The sequence below is a fragment of the Schistocerca piceifrons genome, chromosome 7 (assembly GCF_021461385.2).
Source record: "Schistocerca piceifrons isolate TAMUIC-IGC-003096 chromosome 7, iqSchPice1.1, whole genome shotgun sequence".
NCBI lineage: Eukaryota > Metazoa > Arthropoda > Insecta > Orthoptera > Acrididae > Schistocerca > Schistocerca piceifrons.
The window spans coordinates 187,862,883-187,882,797 of NC_060144.1; positions in this window are offsets into that span (position 1 = coordinate 187,862,883).

A 19,915-nucleotide genomic window follows, 5' to 3' on the forward strand; every position below is an offset into this window, starting at 1 on the left:
CTGTAGGGAGCGTAGTTGGTGCGTCGTGAGCTTCGCTGCATCGAGACCCAGAGGATGCTCAGAAACAGCATCAAAAGCTTGTAAAGGTGTTGCACGGCAGGCAGTCCTGAGAAATAATTGTTAAGAAAAATTTCGAAGCGTTTTGCCGTTTCTGAGTTAATTAGCATTGAACTTAGGCAATCAGTCCGTTGTTGTTGTTGTGGTCTTCAGTCCTGAGACTGGTTTGATGCAGCTCTCCATGCTACTCTATCCTGTGCAAGCTTCTTCATCTCCCAGTACCTACTGCAACCTAAATCCTTCTGAATCTGCTTAGTGTATACACCTCTTGGTCTCCCCCTACGATTTTTACCCTCCACGCTGCCCTCCAATGCTAAATTTGTGATCCCTTGATGCCTCAAAACATGTCCTACCAACCGATCCCTTCTTCTAGTCAAGTTGTGCCACAAACTTCTCTTCTCCCCAATCCTATTCAATACCTCCTCATTAGTTACGTGATCTACCCACCTTATCTTCAGCATTCTTCTGTAGCACCACATTTCGAAAGCTTCTATTCTCTTCTTGTCCAAACTAGTTATCGTCCATGTTTCACTTCCATACATGGCTACACTCCATACAAATACTTTCAGAAACGACTTCCTGACACTTAAATCTATACTCGATGTTAACAAATTTCTCTTCTTCAGAAACGATTTCCTTGCCATTGCCAGTCTACATTTTATATCCTCTCTACTTCGACCATCATCAGTTACTTTGCTACCCAAATAGCAAAACTCCTTTACTACTTTAAGTGTCTCATTTCCTAATCTAATTCCCTCAGCATCACCCGATTTAATTTGACTACATTCCATTATCCTTGTTTTGCTTTTGTTGATGTTCATCTTATATCCTCCTTTCAAGACACTGTTCATTCCGTTCAACTGCTCTTCCAAGTCCTTTGCTGTCTCTGACAGAATTAAAGCCGGCCGAAGTGGCCGCGCGGTTCTGGCGCTGCAGTCTGGAACCGCGAGTCCGCTACGGTCGCAGGTTCGAATCCTGCCTCGGGCATGGATGTGTGTGATGTCCTTAGGTTAGTCAGGTTTAACTAGTTCTAAGTTCTAGGGGACTAATGACCTCAGCAGTTGAGTCCCATAGTGCTCAGAGCCATTTGAACCATTTGAACAGAATTATAATGTCATCGACGAACCTCGAAGTTTTTATTTCTTCTCCATGAATTTTAATACCTACTCCGAATTTTTCTTTTGTTTCCTTTACTGCTTGCTCAATATACAGATTGAATAAGATCGGCGACAGGCTACAACCCTGTCTCACTCCTTTCCCAACCACTGCTTCCCTTTCATGCCCCTCGACTCTTATAACTGCCATCTGGTTTTTGTACCAATTGTAAATAGCCTTTCGCTCCCTGTATTTTACCCCTGTCACCTTCAGAATTTGAAAGAGAGTATTCCAGTTAACATTGTCAAATGCTTTCTCTAAGTCTACAAATGCTAGAAACGTAGGTTTGCCTTTTCTTAATCTTTCTTCTAAGATAAGTCGTAAGGTTAGTATTGCCTCACGTGGTCCAACATTTCTACGGAATCCAAACTGATCTTCCCCGAGGTCCGCTTCTACCAGTTTTTCCATTCGTCTGTAAAGAATTCGTGTTAGTATTTTGCAGCTGTGACTTATTAAACTGATAGTTCGGTAATTTTCACATCTGTCAACACCTGCTTTCTTTGGGATTGGAATTATTATATTCTTCTTGAAGTCTGAGGGTATTTCGCCTGTCTCATACATCTTACTCACCAGATGGTAGAGTTTTGTCAGGACTGGCTCTCCCAAGGCCGTCAGTAGTTCCAATGGAATGTTGTCTACTCTGGGGGCCTTGTTTCGACTCAGGTCTTTCAGTGCTCTGTCAAACTCTTCACGCAGTATCTTATCTCCCATTTCGTATTCATCTACATCCTCTTCCATTTCCATAATATTGTCCTCAAGTACATCGCCCTTGTATAAACCCTCTATATACTCCTTCCACCTTTCTGCCTTCCTTTCTTTGCTTGGAACTGGGTTGCCATCTGAGCTCTTGATATTCATACAAGTGGTTCTTTTCTTTCCAAAGGTCTCTTTAATTTTCCTGTAGGCAGTATCTATCTTACCCCTAGTGAGACAAGCCTCTACATCCTTACATTTCTCCTCTAGCCATCCCTGCTTAGCCATTTTGCACTTCCTGTCGATCTCATTTTTGAGACGTTTGTATTCCTTTTTGCCTGCTTCATTTACTGCATTTTTATATTTTCTCCTTTCATCAATTAAATTCAATATTTCTTCTGTTACCCACGGATTTCTACTAGCCATCGTCTTTTTACCTATGTGACCCGCTGCTGCTTTCACTACTTCATCCCTCAAAGCTACCCATTCTTCTTCTACTGTATTTTTTTCCCCATTCTTGTCAATTGTTCCCTTATGCTCTCCCTGAAACTCTGTACAACCTCTGGTTCTCTCAGTTTATCCAGGTCCCATCTCCTTAAATTCCCACGTTTTTACAGTTTCGTCAGTTTCAATCTGCAGTTCATAACCAATAGATTGTGGTCAGAATCCACATCTGCCCCTGGAAATGTCTTACAATTTAAAACCTGGTTCCTAAATCTCTGTCTTACCATTATATAATCTATCTGATACCTTTTAGTATCTCCAGGATTCTTCCAGGTATACAACCTTCTTTTATGATTCTTGAACCAAGTGTTAATCAGTCCGTTGTGCGCTCAAAATCAAGCGGCGCGGCTGCGACGGAGTCGCCAAACGTGTTCGTTTGGTTTCCTAAAATCGACGACTAGCGATCTCTTCACTGCAGATGCACACCAGCCTCGATCTCTTAGGGGAATCGGTGAAATGCCGCGAGTAATGAGGGTTATGAGCAAGGGGGACTACATTAGTTAGCGTAGTCCGTGACCACTGTGCCCGGGTGGCTGCAGAGGACCCGGCTTCGTATCCCGGTCTGATACAAATTTTCAACTTTCCGCATTGATTTCAATCAATGCCCGCTCACAACCAGTGTCTGTAATTCCTCTGTGTCTTAATACATGCTGACTGCTGGATCTTTTTGACAAGTCTGAAAGTACAGACACCACATATATACATAATGCTTGTATTAATGTGTTAATTCTTTAACACAAAATTATATCACTTAGACTGTCTCTCAGTCTATGACATCAGTTTAAATTTTTAAATTCGATCTATAATTATGTGAAATACTGAAATACATTTTTGGCCTATGGAAGCCGTTAGGCAGGCAACCTGCAAGAAATTTTGGGTCCTGGGACAGCGGTTTAGTAACATAGATGACTTCGTAACTCATTAAGGAATAGAAATATGCCAAATTAAGTAGTTCCTTCATGTTTTAATCATCTGTAGGTGTAATCATGCGTTCTGCAAATGTGGCAGTACTGCAGCGTTTCATTAAGTCTCCTTTCTGAGCTTTGGAAGTGATTCATACTTCCTTATTGAGAAAATAGCTTCCGGCCCTTTGGTAAGGCTATTCTCCATTATATCTTTTCACCAAGCGGTGACTGTCCAGCGAGGAGAAGGACTTTAGTAAACTGTAGATTAGCGGCGGATTATGAGCTTTAAACGGACGGTTTATCTGATATCAGCATTGCCCGCGAAAGACCAGAGATCCGATTCGACTTTCAACCTGTTAAGAAGTTAAATAACAGCTACAAACTGAGAGATGCATTCAAGTGATCGCTATTACACTGCAAATTAATTGGCCTACTTGAATAGATTATTGTTACAAGTTCTAGTGAACAATGAGATGTACCGAAATGAATGTATTCAGTTTTTCCAAGATTCAGTAACGATCCGTTTGTCTCGAAACATCAGCTATAAATCTTGCATGACAAAATATTAGTCACCCCCTTGAGAGACACTGGTGGAATAGAACTGTTATCAGATAGTCATATGAGACTACACCGGTAACATTAATGGTACCATTAAAGTGATGTGTGTACACCAATCTGTTCTTTGAAATGAATGCAGTAAGATGAGTTGACGAGGAGACGTCAGAGAAATGAACTATAGTGTTGGACATGCTGGATTAAGCATCCCATTGTGTTGGTGTAGAGTCTGCACAGAATACTGTGGTCGATGGATGTGCAGGTCGAAGGCACGCTTTGGGACGGCGGTAGTGGCGAGGGCTGCAGGCAGGCTCTGTAGGGGAAATGCAGAGCACTGGAGCGGAAGTGCCGTTCTAAACTGAAGCCTGTACACACATTTTTTGTAAATATTAAGCGGGGTCTCTCCATGTCCGCACTTGCACGGCGACCTGTCACCTCTGCTTTGGTTAGTATCGAAAAAGAATTTCGCCGAAAATGCAGCAATTTATTTTCACCTGGTTTGTTAACCGTTTCTAACATTCAGTGAAGTCTCACGAGTGGTGAATTCTGAGATTATTACGATAACGTGTTTACTATCTCACTGCTATCACTACCTAGACATAGTAGTGTAGTTGTGTTCTATCAGTGGAAAATGACAAAATCAGTGGAATTTCTCCTTCAAAACGGACATTTTTATGTGACACTACAGAGCAGTAAGAGCCACTGGAGAAGGCGAGGCCTGCCCCAAGGCAGTGCCATGTCACCAGATTTATATAACATCTATACAAAAGACAAACCTATAAATGCCGAGAGGAGACAGTTTATACACTCATAAAAATAAGTTTTGCATCACCCTGGTTTCCAGAACTCCTGAAGACAGACGTTGACTGTGGATATTGTATCACAGACACAGTCTCTTTGACTGTTCAGAGATGTCACTAAACCCCAAAGATGGGCAGCACCTATTAGACGGAGGGGATCCGACAGCCTATCAGTTCCAGTCATTCCACCAGGAAGCAGGTAAACGGCTAGTGTTGTCTGTAGTTCAACCATGTCTAGACGGTCAATACCGCCGTTCGATCGCGTCCGTATTGTTACTTTGTGTCAGGAAGGGCTCTCGACAAGGGAAGTGTCCAGGCGTCTCGGAGTCAAGCAAAGCTATGTTGTTCGGACATGGAGGAGATTCAGAGAGACAGGAACTGTCGATTACATGCCTCGCTCAGGCCGCCCAAGGGGTACTATTGCAGTGGATGACCGCTACCTAGGGCTTATGGCTCGGAGGAAATCTGACAGCAACGCCACTATGTTGAATAATGTTTTTCGTGCAGCCACAAGACGTCGTGTTACGACTCAAACTGTGCGCAATACGTTGCATGATGCGCAACTTCTCTCCCGACGTCCATACAAGGTCCAGCTTTGTAACCACGAAACCATACAGCGCCATACAGATGGGCACAACAACATGCCGAATGCACCGCTCAGGATTGGCATCACGTTCTTCGCACCGATGAGTGTCGCATATGCCTTCAACCAGACAATCGTCGGAGACATGTTTGGAGCAACCCAGTAAGGCTGAACGCCTTAGATACACTGTCCAGCGAGTGAAGGAAGATGGAGGTACCCTGCTGTTTTGGAGTGGCATTATGTGGGGCCGACGTACGCCGCTGGTTGGTCATGGAAGGCGCCGTAACGGCGGTACGATACGTGAATGCCAGCCTCCAACCGATAGTGCACCCATATCGTCAGCATAGTGGCGAGGCATTCGTCTTCATGGACGACAATTCGCGCCCCAATCGTGCACATATTGTGAATGACTTCCTTCAGGATAACGACATCGCTCGACTACAGTGGGCCAGTATGTTCCTCAGGCATGAACCCTATCGAACGTGCCTGGGATAGATTGAAAAGGGCTGTGTATGGACGAGGTGACCAACCAAATACTCTAAGGAATCTACACCGAATCGCCGTTGAGGAGTGAGACCATCTGGACGAACAGTGCCGCCGGCCGGAGTGGCCGTGCGGTTCTAGGCGCTACAGTCCGGAACCGAGCGACCGCTACGGTCGCAGGTTCGAATCCTGCCTCGGGCATGGATGTGTGTGATGTCCTTAGGTTAGTTAGGTTTAATTAGTTCTAAGTTCTAGGCGACTGATGACCTCAGAAGTAAGTCGCATAGTGCTCAGAGCCATTTGAACCAACAGTACCTTGATGAACTTGTGGATAGTATGCCACGACGAATGCAGGCATACATCAATAGATGAGACATGTTACTGGGTATTAGAGATACCGGTGTGTACAGCAATCTGGTCCATCACTTCTGAAGGTCTCGCTGTGTGGTGGTAAAACACGGATTGTGTGGTTCAAATGGTTCAGATGGCTCTGAGCACTATGCGACTTAACTTCTGAGGCCATCAATCGCCTAGAACTTGGACCTAATTAAACCTAACTAACCTAAGGACATCACACACATCCATGCCCGAGGCAGGATTCGAACCTGCGACCGTTGCGGTCACTCGGTCCCAGATCGTAGCGCCCAGAACCGCACGGCCACTCCGGCCGGCTTGTGGATTGTGTGGTTTTCATGAGCAATAAAAATGGCGGAAATGACGTTTATGTTGATCTCTACTCCAATTTTCTGTACAGGTTCCGTAACTCTCTGAACAGAGGTGATGCAAAACTTTTCTTGATGTGTATATATGTCAATGATACTGCCTCGGCCACACAAGGAAAGTCTATTGAGGAAGTAGAAGTTAAACATGCGAACTGTCGAAGAGGTAGCTGTCTACTGCAGAGAAAATTTCCTCAAGCGACGTCCGTGTAAAACTCAGGTATGTGTCTTCCGCTCAGAAATTAAGAAGCACCTTGGAGGGACCGATGAACGTAGCAGTCTGGTCCCTTTAACCCTCACAAACCAACCAAGCACCTAGGCGATTGAAAGTGATGGGGCAGGATCAGGAGGTGAACGATGATTACTCGCCGAAATATTTGGTATCCGACTAGACAGAAATGTGACATCTCGGAAGCATTGTCAAAACGTTAAGGGAAAAGTACACTGAGGTGGCTAAAGTCAATGTGACACCTCCTAATATCGTGACGGACTTCCTTTCGCTCAGCGTAGTGCAGCAAATCGACGTGGTATGGACTCATCCAGTCTTTGGAAGTCCCCTGGAGAATCATTCAGCCATGCTGCCTCTATAAACGTCCATAACTGCGAAAGTGTTGCCGGTGCAGAATTTTGTGCATGTCCCGTAAATGTTCGATGGGATTCATGTCGGGCGATCTGAGTGAACAAACCATTCGCTCGAATTGTACAGAATGTGGTTCGGTGACATGTCGAATTGTAATGCATAAAAATTCTCTCGTTGTTTGGGAACGTCCATGAATGGCTGAAAATGGTCTCTAAGTAACCGCACTTAACAATTTTCCAGTGAATGACCTGGTTAGTTGGACCAGAGGACCATTCCATTCCATGTAAACACAGCCTATACCGTTATGGAGCCACGACTAGCTTGCACAGTGCCTTTTTGACAACTTGGGTCCACGGGTCCGTGGGGTCTGCGCCACACCTGAAATCTATAATTAGCTCTTACCAACTGAAATCAGGACACATCTGACCAGGCCACCGTTTTTCAGTCGTCAAGGATCAAACCGATATGATAACAAGACCAAGAAAGGTGTTGCTGGCGGTGTTGTGATGTTAGCAAAGGCACGCACTTCGGTCGTCTGCTGTCATAGTCTATTAACACCAGATACGTTCGTCGTACACCTGACACTGATGTTTCCGTCTGTTAGTAGTGACGACCATCGGTCGTTAAGTGAAGGCTGTCGGCCACTGTGTTGTCCATGGTGACAGGTAATGCCTGAAATGCGGTATTCTCGGCACACTCTTGGCACTATGGATCCGGAAATATTGTATCCTCTAACGATATCCGAAATGGAAAGTCCCATGCGTCTATCACCAACTACCATTCCGCGTTCAAAGTCTGTTAAGGGGGGAGACACCACAGGACATTCTAAGTTCCACTGTCTATACTTTTACGAATAAATTCATAAAACTTTGTCAGCATGACCAGGAAGGATTCAGATTTCACAAACATAGCAGTGGAAGTTCAAAAACATAACAAAATATTTTTTTTTACATGTGAAAGTTTATCATTTTTTCACTTCTATTGGCTGCGTTTGTTGCTATAGGCACACGTTCCTTCATAAGTAAGAGAGATTCTTCGATGAATTTACCACAGCATACAAACCATACTTACAGGTGTATGAAACTGTAGAAATTACTTAATTTATGGAAAAATGAATGTGCTGTTATATTTTAAACTTCATGTTTAGAAAAAACTCAAATTTTATAGTTAATTATCTCAATTTTTACCACAGCTTATAATAGATTTGGAAAATTCTAGAGTTTCATACACCTGTAAGTATGGTTTGTATGCTGTGCAAAATTCATCGAAGAATCTCCCTTACTTATGAAGAAAAGTGTACCTATAGCAACAAATGCGGCCAATGGTAAGTGAAAAAAGTGATATACAAATGTAAAAAAAACAAATTATTTGCTTATATTTTTGAACTTCCACCACTATAAGTGTAAATCCTGAATCCTTTCTGGTCACTCTGACAAGGTTTTATGAATTTATTTTGAGAAGTATAGACAGTGGAAGTTAAAATGTCCTGTGGTGTCTCTCCTGCTCCATGTTGTCCCGTTTGACGTCCTACCCCCCCTTAATTCCCGTTGGCCGCGCGGGGTAGCCGTGCGGTCTAGGGCGTCTTGTTACGGTCCGCGTGGTTCCACCCGTCGGAGGTTCGAGTCCTCTCTCGGGCATGGGTGTGTGTGTTGTCCATAGCGTAAGTCAGTTTAAATTAGTGTTTAAAGTAGTGTGTAAGCTTAGAGAGTTTTGCTATTTGGGGAGCAAAATAACGGATGATGGTCGAAGTAGAGAGGAAATAAAATGTAGACTGGCAATGGCAAGGTAAGCGTTTCTGAAGAAGAGAAATTTATTAACATCGAGTATAGATTTAAGTGTCAGGAAGTCGTTTCTGAATGTATTTGTATGGAGTGTAGCCATGTATGGAAGTGAAACATGGACGATAAATAGTTTGGACACGAAGAGGGTACAAGCTTTCGAAATGTGGTGCTACAGGAGAATGCTGAAGATTAGATGGGTAGATCACATAACTAATGAGGAGGTACTGAATAGAATTAGGGAGAAGACAAATTTGTGGCACAACTTGATTAGAGGAAGGGATCGGTTGGTAGGACATCTTCTGAGGCACCAAGGGATCACCAATTTAGTATTGGAGGGCAGCGTGGAGGGTAAAAATCGTAGAGGGAGACCAAGAGATGAATACACTAAGCAGATTCAGAAGGATGTAGGTTGCAGTAGGTGCTGGGAGATGAAGAAGCTTGCACAGGATAGGGTAGCATGGAGAGCTGCATCAAACCTATCTCTGGACTCAAGACCACAACAACAACAAGAAGCTTAGGTACCGATGACCTAAGCAGTTGGTCCCATAAGATCTTACCACATACTTACTTACGTACAATTCCCGTCGTTGCGAACATACGCACGTCGGAAAGCTTTTAAAATGAATCTCCTAAGTAAAAATGACAGCTCCTTCAATTTACTCCACTTTTTTATCTTGTGTACGCGGTACTAGCACCATCTCTACAAGTGCATATCGCTATTTCATTACATTTCTCACTTCAGAGAATGTGCGAGGAATAATATCACCCGAAAACTCACCAGCACCAATTGTGGAGGTCAATCTGAAATTCTGAGAACATCGGCCATCGCACTATGTTTCTCTGCAACAGAGTATACAGCACTTGTCTAGTAGAGCTCTCCACACGCCAAATGTGTCGACTTATCATACACTGCGCGTAATGTCTGGATACCTAAAACCAACAACATTCCGAGAAATTTATCCCATTGTCGGCATAACTCCACCCACAATCAGAAGGCAAGTTGCAGCTGAGGCCGAAATGAGGAAACAGTCTGATGTTCACAGGCGCCCTCTGCATGGCTACCAAAACGCGGCACAGCCGACTGAAGTCCCGGCGAAGATTTATGCGAATCATCAACTCTTTAGATAAACCGCCTGAAGTACGGCAAGAAAATTTATGGTGAAGCTAATCACACGCCAATAAAGCCTAAAGAACCACTGGCTGCTGCGAGTCATCTACCGTTTCCGGAATCGAAGGCCGTTAACCGCTAAGGAACTGCCGTAACATGGTACAATACGAACCTGCTAAAATGAGGATTTTTAAGAGAAAGACTCTTGTGAGTGTGTTGCAATACAAGATCATCAACATCTCATTTAATAGTGCGCCCAAAAATAGGCAAAGCTTGCACTGTGGCAGACCTTATCACGGCAAATGAGAAAGCCATCCATATGGCTGATTATTGGAAATGTGCAGTATCAGAATGAAATATGTTCCTATCGTAGGGCAAAACAAAGGCAAGTATACCCTGCGCAGAGTTAGGGTTGTAAAAGAAGGGAACTAGCTTCTCGACTTATCTCGAAGAGTCAAAGACATTTACATCTAAACATTTTGGCATATTCGCGCTTTTTTACTTGTTAGTATCCATGTCATGTAATATAATGCATCGTGTCAAGTAAAGTAACACGATACCTGATGTTTCGTCGTATTACAAGACACATGCCGCATGTCTTCCAACATGGCATTTGTCATCTCCTGTAATACGACACAACGTCTCATTGAAGTTTAAGACGCCAACATCCTCACTCTGGAATACTTCCTATTATGGGTGCACCCTCACTTCGGTATACTTCCTATTCTAGACGCATCCAACTCTCTTTAAACATATAAATTCGCGTCTCTTTGTCTTACACCCCCACACCATACCTGCAAGAGTGTGTTGCTCTAACTCACTGTGCTGGGAAAGTAGGGTTAACTCGTAAAATAGGGCGAATATATCGAGATGTTTTGATTTAAATGCCTCTGAAGCTGCCAGATACGTCGAAAAGCTAGTTCCATTCGTATACATCCGTAACTCTCCCCAGGATATATTCGCCTTTCTATGTGCTACGTTAGGAACGTTTTTCATTCTGGTTTCCAACTTTTACTCTAGGATAATTTTGACATTATTCCGCCGTAGTGTGCCAACCGATGTAGACATTTGTTAACTCGGATTACGACCGGTCCAGTGTAGGTTTCTTTATTGTCTTTCGAATCATGTTGCTTATATAATGGTAGCGGATAAAGCTTTATCAAAACCACAGGAAGATCATTTATTACATGTATTTGTCTACCTTCTTACAAAATTTTCACCGATTCGCACAAGTTAGAAATGTAATGAAATGTGTGTGAGTTCCTAAGGGACCAAACTGCTGAGGTCATCGGTCCATAGACTTACACATTACTTAAACTAACTTATGATGAGAACAACACACACACCCATGCCCGAGGGAGGACTCGAACATCCGACGGGAGGGGCAAGTTTAAAACATAAAAGAGGCACACGTAAAAAAAAAAAACACAAAGAACTTGGATTTTGCACGTAAAGCCCGAATGAAGTTAAATTTTTGAAAGTGAGTTTTCAATTTTATCGTAAGAACGCATTCTTCATTTATTTAAAAACTGTGTGTCCTGCTTTACGGCAGGTCTTGTCATGGGGGAAGCCTCGTCAGAGAGGTCCACCGCATGAGCGTCTAGGAAAGTGATTCCAGTGGTGGTTTCCCGTTGACTTCCACTGATGATGATATGATAATGACAACACAACACCCAGTCCCTGAGCGGAGAAAATCTCCGATCCAGCCGGGAATCGAACCCTTGGCGTGACAGACCGCTGCGCTGACCACTCAGCTATCGGGGCGGACTTTATTTATTTATTCCGCGCAGTCAGTTCACGTAAGAACAAGGATTCCATGCTACACTTAGCTCGACTTTAGACCATCGTATGTCGACAACGGATAAAGATTAGTGGATAAAAAAAGTTCGTTTTAACTTTGTCCATTTCTCTACCCTCGTGCAAAGTTTGAACCGATTCGTACAATTTTGAAGTACGGAAGTGCAGTGCTTCAAAATATTCCAGAAAAATATATGTTTTGCATGTAAAATCCAATGGAAACACGATTTTTCAAACGGTTAAAAATTATCTTAGAACAAGGTCCGGTACACCGGTGGGCCACATTTGAACCATCAGGCTCGCTCCAGTCCAGTGTTATTTGAGGGTGACTGCCTTTGCAGGTAAAATCCAGACGGTGCATATACAGGTGGTGCTATTAGCTGTGCATCAATTGCAGCCCTAATAAAATCTTTTGCAAAAGGAATTAGTCAAGTTGCATAATTTTACTGGGCACCAGCTACGGTACGTCGTTCAAACATTGCTTAATATTCTGTAACATAGCTACAGTCAGACAGATGCTCGAACGGCTATACAAGTGACCGCTAGTCCTTGCTAAACCAAAATGTTTTACCCCATGTTCCTAGTTTAAATAGGAACCATGCACCAATCCCCCCACAAAGTAGCGCGATTCTGCGCCGTAAGGATAGTTGATTACCCAGACACGTAAGGTCAGTAAGTGGAGAAGCAAGTAAAGATAAAGAATTGTGATAAAGGTGTGTTGGATGCTCTCCCTCGACTCATACAGCATGTACTGAAGAAAACAACGAACGACTACGTTTGTGATGAGCGCTTATCCAAGAAATAAACGTTCCAAAAATGCTTGAAATGTGAAAAAGAAAGTGATTACACATTCCGTGTTGCTATTTAAATACATTTCACTATTCTAATTTCCTAACACAAACTGCCACATAATTTATGTGACGATCAGTGTCACTCACGTTTATATGAGCTTCCCTTCTTAAGCGCACAATTCCCAGTGGGGTGGGGAATTCTGCACAATCGTCTCTTTATGGTATTTACAGCTAAACTTCATTGTATTGTTCTTTACTTGTTAATAGATTTCGCATAATAAAAGCAGAGAAATTGCAGAAGTCTAACACACAGGCAGTTTTACAGTTACTTATGATGAATGCGTCAAAATAGTAACTTTTGCTGGAGTGTGCGCTGTTCCTCTACTTGCCATTATCTACCTCTGCTCTCGTGAGTGTACAGAGAAGTAAGCCTTTATGGCTTGGAGAGAAACACGCTTGAACTGGATTACGATAGTGGAACTGGTTGGTTGTGAAATTAAAACACCGCATAGACCCTGCCGATGCGGTTAAGTTTTACGTCTTTGCTCGTCTTGGCACCTGCCACATCTTTGTGTATATCTTTTAGAAAGTTTTAAGCAGATCCAAGCTACAAAGCTGTACTTTTCAAACATCTGCTAGCTACACGAGAACTCCAAGCAGCTGTCACGCATCACAGTAAAGAGTGCATGTTCTTTCCATGCGCAACTTAGGTGAAATCCAGGTTGAATCCTTTAATATGGCCGAGGCTGAATTCTTTAATATGGCTACAGCCGATCTCCTTCACATCCTTGTCCAATGACAAATTTAATAAACTTTTGTGTATTTAGTCTGTATTACGCTCTGACCTGTCATGGTAACTTGCTTTGGTTAATGCTTTTACGAGGGTGAGTCAAATGAATACCTTAAATTTGTAATAACAAATCGAAATTTCGCGCCGTTATCCTGTAAGTTGGTAAGCGTGTTACAAACAGCGTACAGAATGGCCTGTAGGTGGAAGCATAGTGCAGATGCACACATACCGTCGCAGTATCAGTATAAAGATGGCCGCCCCACTAGCGACTTGCACCAGGGAAGAACAGCGGTCTGTTATTCGGTTTTTGCGTAGCGAAGGTGTGAAACCTATTGAAATTCATCGACGAATGAAGGTTCAGTACGGTGGTGCATGTTTGTCACAGCAGCAAATCTACGAATGGAGAAGGAAGTTCGCAAATGGTGTGACTTCAGTGGAAGATGCTCCTCATCCGGGTCAGCCACAACGAGTTGTGACTCCACAGAACATTGCAGAAGTTGAAGCCGTAGTGAAAGAAAACAGCCGAATGACACTGAATGACATTGCAGCATGTTTACAGATTAGTCATAGGTCAACACACCACATTGTGCATGATTTGCTCCAGTTTCACAAAGTGTCTGCAAGATGGGTGCCACGGCTATTGACTCCTGAAATGAGAGAACGACGTGTTGATGCTTGTGAAGAACTTCTTCGGCGCTTTGAACGAGAAGGTGATGGCTTCCTTGCAAGAATCGTTACTGGAGACGAGACCTTGATTCACTTCCACCGACCGGAAACTTAAGAGAGTGAGCAAGGAATGGCGCCATTCCTCATCACCAAAACGAAAGACGTTTCGAACAGAACCATCAACAGGGAAGGTTATGCTTACTCCCTTTTGGGACGAAAAAGGCGTCATTTTGGAGCATTACATGCCTAGAAGGACCACAGTCACCAGTGCATCATACACAGATCTCCTAAAAACTCATCTGCGGCCTGCAATCAAATCAAAGCGACGTGGATTGCTGTCAGCAGGCGTCCTTTTGCAACTTGACAATGCGAGGCCCCACACTGCCTGTACTACAGCTTCAACAATCACAGACCTGCATTTTGAGTGTCTTCCTCATCCATCATACTCACCAGACCTTGTCCGAAGTGATTTCCATATGTTTGGACCACTCAAAGACGCAATGGAAGGAAAGAAGCTCCGTTCTGATGAAGAGGTACGCCACGCGGTGCATGAGTGGTAGCGCGGACTACCAAAGGAATTTTTTTCTAAAGGAATTTATGCACTTTGTAAGCGCCGGAGGACTTGCATTGAGCGTGAAGGAGATTATGTTGAAAAGTGATACAGCTTTGTAGCACTTCTGCACAATAAATAATATTTAAAAAAATATTTAAGGTTTTCATGTGACTCATCCTCGTATATCTGTGTACTGAAAGCTCATCTTGCAGTTGCTCCACATAATTATACTGCACGAGCCACCTTTAGGCGTGGGTTCCAGATCTCTCTCACGATGTACTGTGGTATTGTCTTTCCAGACCCACAGAACTGGTTCTGATCTGTCAGAGATCGTATGACAGCTTCGACGGCAGGGGCATGACTAGGCAGGAGCAACCGGACCATAGTCCAGAGGCCCCCGACCAGGAGAAGGAGATTAATGTTTAACGTTCCGTCGACAACGAGGTCATTAGAGGTGGAGGAAAAGCTCGAGGTATGGATGGATGGGGAAGCAAATTGGCCGTGTCATTTCAAAGGAACAATCCCGGCATTTGCCTGAAGCGATTTAGGGAAATCATGGAAAATCTAAATCAGGATGGCCGGAGGTGTGTTTGAACCGTCGTCCTCCCTAATGCGAGTCCAGTTTGCTAACCACTCAGCCACCTCACTCGGTGTTCTCGACGACGTGGGACCCACGGCGCACGAAGGGAATATAGGAAAAAAATTAGGAAAAATTAAAATGGACAGGGAAAATTAGCAAAAACGATCAGTCAGTTAAAGTCTATCGCTATCTGGAATAAATAGAGCTGGTTCTGGAACTCACTAACATGTCAGGATATGTGGATAATTACCTGCTTTGCCGAGGTCAAAGAAAAATCTGCATTAGGACCGGAATATCAGTTAATGGAATCTGTAGAACGAGCGGGTCTGGATCTGAGCAATTATTGCGGCCAATGGTATACGGAAGCATGCCTTTAGAGAGGTGTAGACATTGGTATGCAAATAAACAATCAAGTCATATTTTAAATTCAGTCCTTAAATGAGCTATAGAGCCTAAAAGCCGTGTATTTGGAACAATTTGTAAGATCTACGAAATTTTTAGCCGCAACGTACTAGGTTAGGCACGTCATCTATGCACTTAAAGAGAGGTTCACTGACTTTTTAAAGCACTGAGAAACGTAATTGTCACAAGTAAGAGATATAACGACCGAAAAGTTGCAATAGGTATTAAAAATAATTATCTGTAGCTTTGTCGCTCAGTGTACAGCACTAGAAAGAATCAAGATAAGTCCTAAGGCCTTTAAATCTGAGAATATGCAGTTGCATATGATGCCACAGGAACGGAGCTGTAAGAAGAATCGTTCGACAAACTTGTCGAAACTTTCAGTATCCTCTAAAATGAAGCAGTAAACAGTAAAATAGGCTGTTGAAGGCATTACGTAGACTCAGAATTATTTGCGCAATGATTGACAACGTTAATTCGCAACTAGATACCTGTTGGGTGTTTCGTCAGAGTCTACTAGCTATTCAGAGGGCACTAAGTTCTCTGGAAAGTGAGGTCGAAGGAGGAGCTACCACTCATTTAAGAGAGATACAATTATAAAAACATTGAGGCTCTTAGATATTGCGGTGATCAAAATATCAAGCTCGTGCTATAGCAACAGAAATTCAGGAGACGAAAATGGTAACAGTCACAATGCACTAAACTTCAATTAGTGATTTTGAGTTGTAAGTAGGCTGTTTAGGTTCTTTTTTTTGGTAACGCCACCTCTGTATGAAAATCACTGGCTCTGCTGTGTGCAATCTGTGGCTGCTTTGCATTGTTGTAATACTCGCCATTGTAGTGTTGGGCAGCTGGATGTGAACAGCGCGTAGCGTTGCGCAGTTGGAGGTGAGCCGCCAGCAGTGGTGGATGTGGGGAGAGAGATGGCGGAGTTTTGTAATTTGTGATGAACTGCTATATATATTATGACCTTTGATGATATCAAGGTAAATACATTGTTTGTTCTCTATTAATATCTTTCATTTGCCAACTATCCCTATCAGTAGTTAGTGCCTTCCATAGTTTGAATCTTTTATTTAGCTGGCAGTAGTGGCGCTCGCTGTATTGCAGTAGCTTGAGCAGCGAAGATTTTTGTGAGGTAAGTGATTTGTGAAAGGTATAGTTTAATGTTAGTCAGGGCCATTCTTTTGTAGGGAATTTTGAAAGTCAGATTGCGTTGCGCTAACAAAATATTGTGTGTCAGTTTAAGCACAGTCATGTATAATTGTTCAAAGGGGACGTTTCAGAGTTACTTACGAAACAACTTGATGCACGACTAAACTCTTTAACTTCTAAACTGTATGACGTAACGGTAAGTGAAAATTTAATTTCAATATTTTAGGGCGTACCTGATCTGCATCTCAAATAATCTATCTGTCCTTCATGCAGTTTAAGAGTACAACAAGAGTTGTGAGAACCAATAGTACTTCTGTTGATACCATTATGTAGACACCCTAAACTGCAAAGCCACTTTGTTGAAACAGTTCTACTAGTGGAGGATATCAACTAAATGCTTGATTCTACTGCTGTCTCAATACAAGGTTCGCCAGAGGTCTGAGCATCTATTACTAACGCAAAAAAAGGGAATATATCATATGGCTTGTAGGCCGATTGGAAGCTGCATTTGAAAAAGACTTGCACCACGGAATTGTCATATTTAAGTATGGCTGAAGGTCTTACTAAATCCATAATCAGAGTGATATGGTGTTAATTAACTACGGCAATGATATATAAATGAATTAGACTGCTGTACACTTATTTTACAATAGTCTACACACGCGGGAAAAACTGACATAACGAACGTCGTTGCTCAAAATATCAAGACACAATGAAGTATTAAACTGTCCCAATTACCGTTAATAAACGTATGGTTGGCCCTCAAGATACTGGGAATACGTTATAAAAGAACTGTTGCTTCGAGAGATCGTGAGTGAATCAACTTTAAACGATGTGGCAGGAATAACTGGTTCACCCATTATCCACGGAGAGGTGCTACTCAGGAAGTAATACGTGCACTTGGCAAGTTAACAAGAGAGTCATGGCAACACAATATCCACTGTAATAAACATTCAGTACTGAATCGCGAAAGAATTGGGTTAATAAAATTAAGAATTAGGACTACGGCTGTAAACGACTTTCCTAAACTGCACAGGATGCTAGTCTCAGTTACATTTTAACACCGCAGCGAGAACACTTACCGTTCTCCCGCCAGCCTCGGACCTCCAACGAAAGCGAGTGCCTCTCACAGATCTCGAATTCGGAATTCTGGCGTTTCACCGAAAATAATTCCATCAAAAACCCGCGTCAGCCAACCACGGCTCGTGGTTATTTTCTGACCTATCAGAATAGAGGAAATTTTCCAGTGGATTCCCCTCCACTTGTCTTATGAGTCCCAGAAAAATCCACGCCAATATATTAGAGGTCAGTGAGATTTGTAGTCTCGCCGCAGCCTATGAGACAACTGGAACATTTCACGTCTTCCCTTTCCGTTCAAACCATTTCCGAAACTTCTTAACTGAACCACGAAGATTCTTACGGTTCAGGTAACCGCTCCTGACGTCGGCATGTCTGGTGGTGGCATTATCTCATCGTCAATCAGAAAGCTGTCACCCACAGCACATTCCACCGAAATTATTGCGTGAGGGACCCCTGGCATGTTTGAGAGGAACTCACTAGGGTCCATTCGCCATTGTGTTACCTATATATACTACATGAGGGTGGTAAGGTAGTCTCCATTGTGTGAGGGAGACAACAGGCTGCTTTGCCCAAAGAGGCACACGACTCGAGAATTGCATCAGACGAATAATACTGTTATTTCAATAAAACCTGTTTTCCTTATTCCATGTCATGACATGAGGAGTACTGGTTCGAATTGTCTATCTAAATTTCACTAAAAGAAGCTAGCTACTAGGCTGATTGCAATTATTAGATGTGATCAAAAATGATAGAATTCAATTTCATTCAAAGTACTCTCCTTAACTAGTAATGGACTTATCCCAACGTTGAATCCATGACTGGAAGCACTTTCGGAAGGGCGTTCAGCTGCTCTGTCGTGGCTCTCTCAACGTCAAGAATGATATCAAAACATTTTCCTTTAAGCAAGGTATTAAATTTTGGGAAGAGCCAGAAGTCGCATGGTGCTACATCTCGTGAATAAGACGGATGCGGATAGACAGTAACAGTTTTTCCTGCCAAAAACTCCCATATCAAAAGCGAGTTGCGGCACGGCACGTTGTCGTGATGAAAAAGAAAGCCATTGTCCCATTTTCTGGTTTCTTTCTTTGTACGTAGTTCCGCAAACATTGCAGTACACCCTTGTAAAATTCGACGTTTACCGTTTTGTCCCTTGGAACGTACTCTGATCGTACTACGCCGAGGAGGAGAAAATGCACTGGTTTTCCATTGGGAACTCCGAATTTTCGTTTCAGGCTCATACCCATAGACCATAGTTTCATCTCCTGTTACAATTTTGGACATGAAGTCCGGATCTGAATGAAAATGTCCTTCAACTCCGTGCGAACTGGCACACGATTTTCCTTCTATTCATTACTCAAAAGTATGGGAACAAATTTTGCACTCACTTGTATAATTTTCAAATCATCGGTTAAAGTCCTTTGCACGGTCCGGTATGAGATGTAAAGTTCTTCGGTAAGCTCTCAGATATTCATTTGCCAGTTTGAACGAACAATTTTTGCCATTTTTTACAAGCTTTCTTCGGTCATTGGCGTTAATGGACGTTGTTCGTCTTCTGCCGACTCTTTTCCGCTTTTAAATCACTGATACCACTTGTAAAGAGTTGTAACGTACCCTCTCTCTGTTATTGTTTTTGTTTTTTTGTTATTGTTTTGTGTTATTGTAGTTGTAGAGATATGAAATTATTGTAGCGGTTTGCTTAGTCAGCCGTACTTCGGAATTTTTTTTTTGACATTAAATGGAGCCTGAAACTTGCGTAATAAATACTTCGCGTGAAGTGCGATTTGCGGCATAAACAAAAATTAATTGCGGAGATGCAATCCACAGAATATTAACAGAAAAACCTTAGAACAATGCGCACGACTGACTAGACACACTCAGAGGGTACGTACATTCGCGTACGAGTGGTTGCGATCTGATGAGAAAGATCTATCTTAATTTTTTTTGTGTGAAAATAATTACGTCGTAACACACTCGGAGATTGCGAACGTACAATTAGGGTAGAGGCACGTACTTTCTATCATTCCCCGTGGCCTGGGTAAAAGAATTGCAATTATTTAAATTGAAGAATATTTCTTTTTCAATCGGATTCCTATTTTTATACGAAAAGGAAGATTGCAGGTTCTGAATATCTCGACAAAAACACATCGGAATTAATCTTAGCGGCCACCAAAGGAAAGT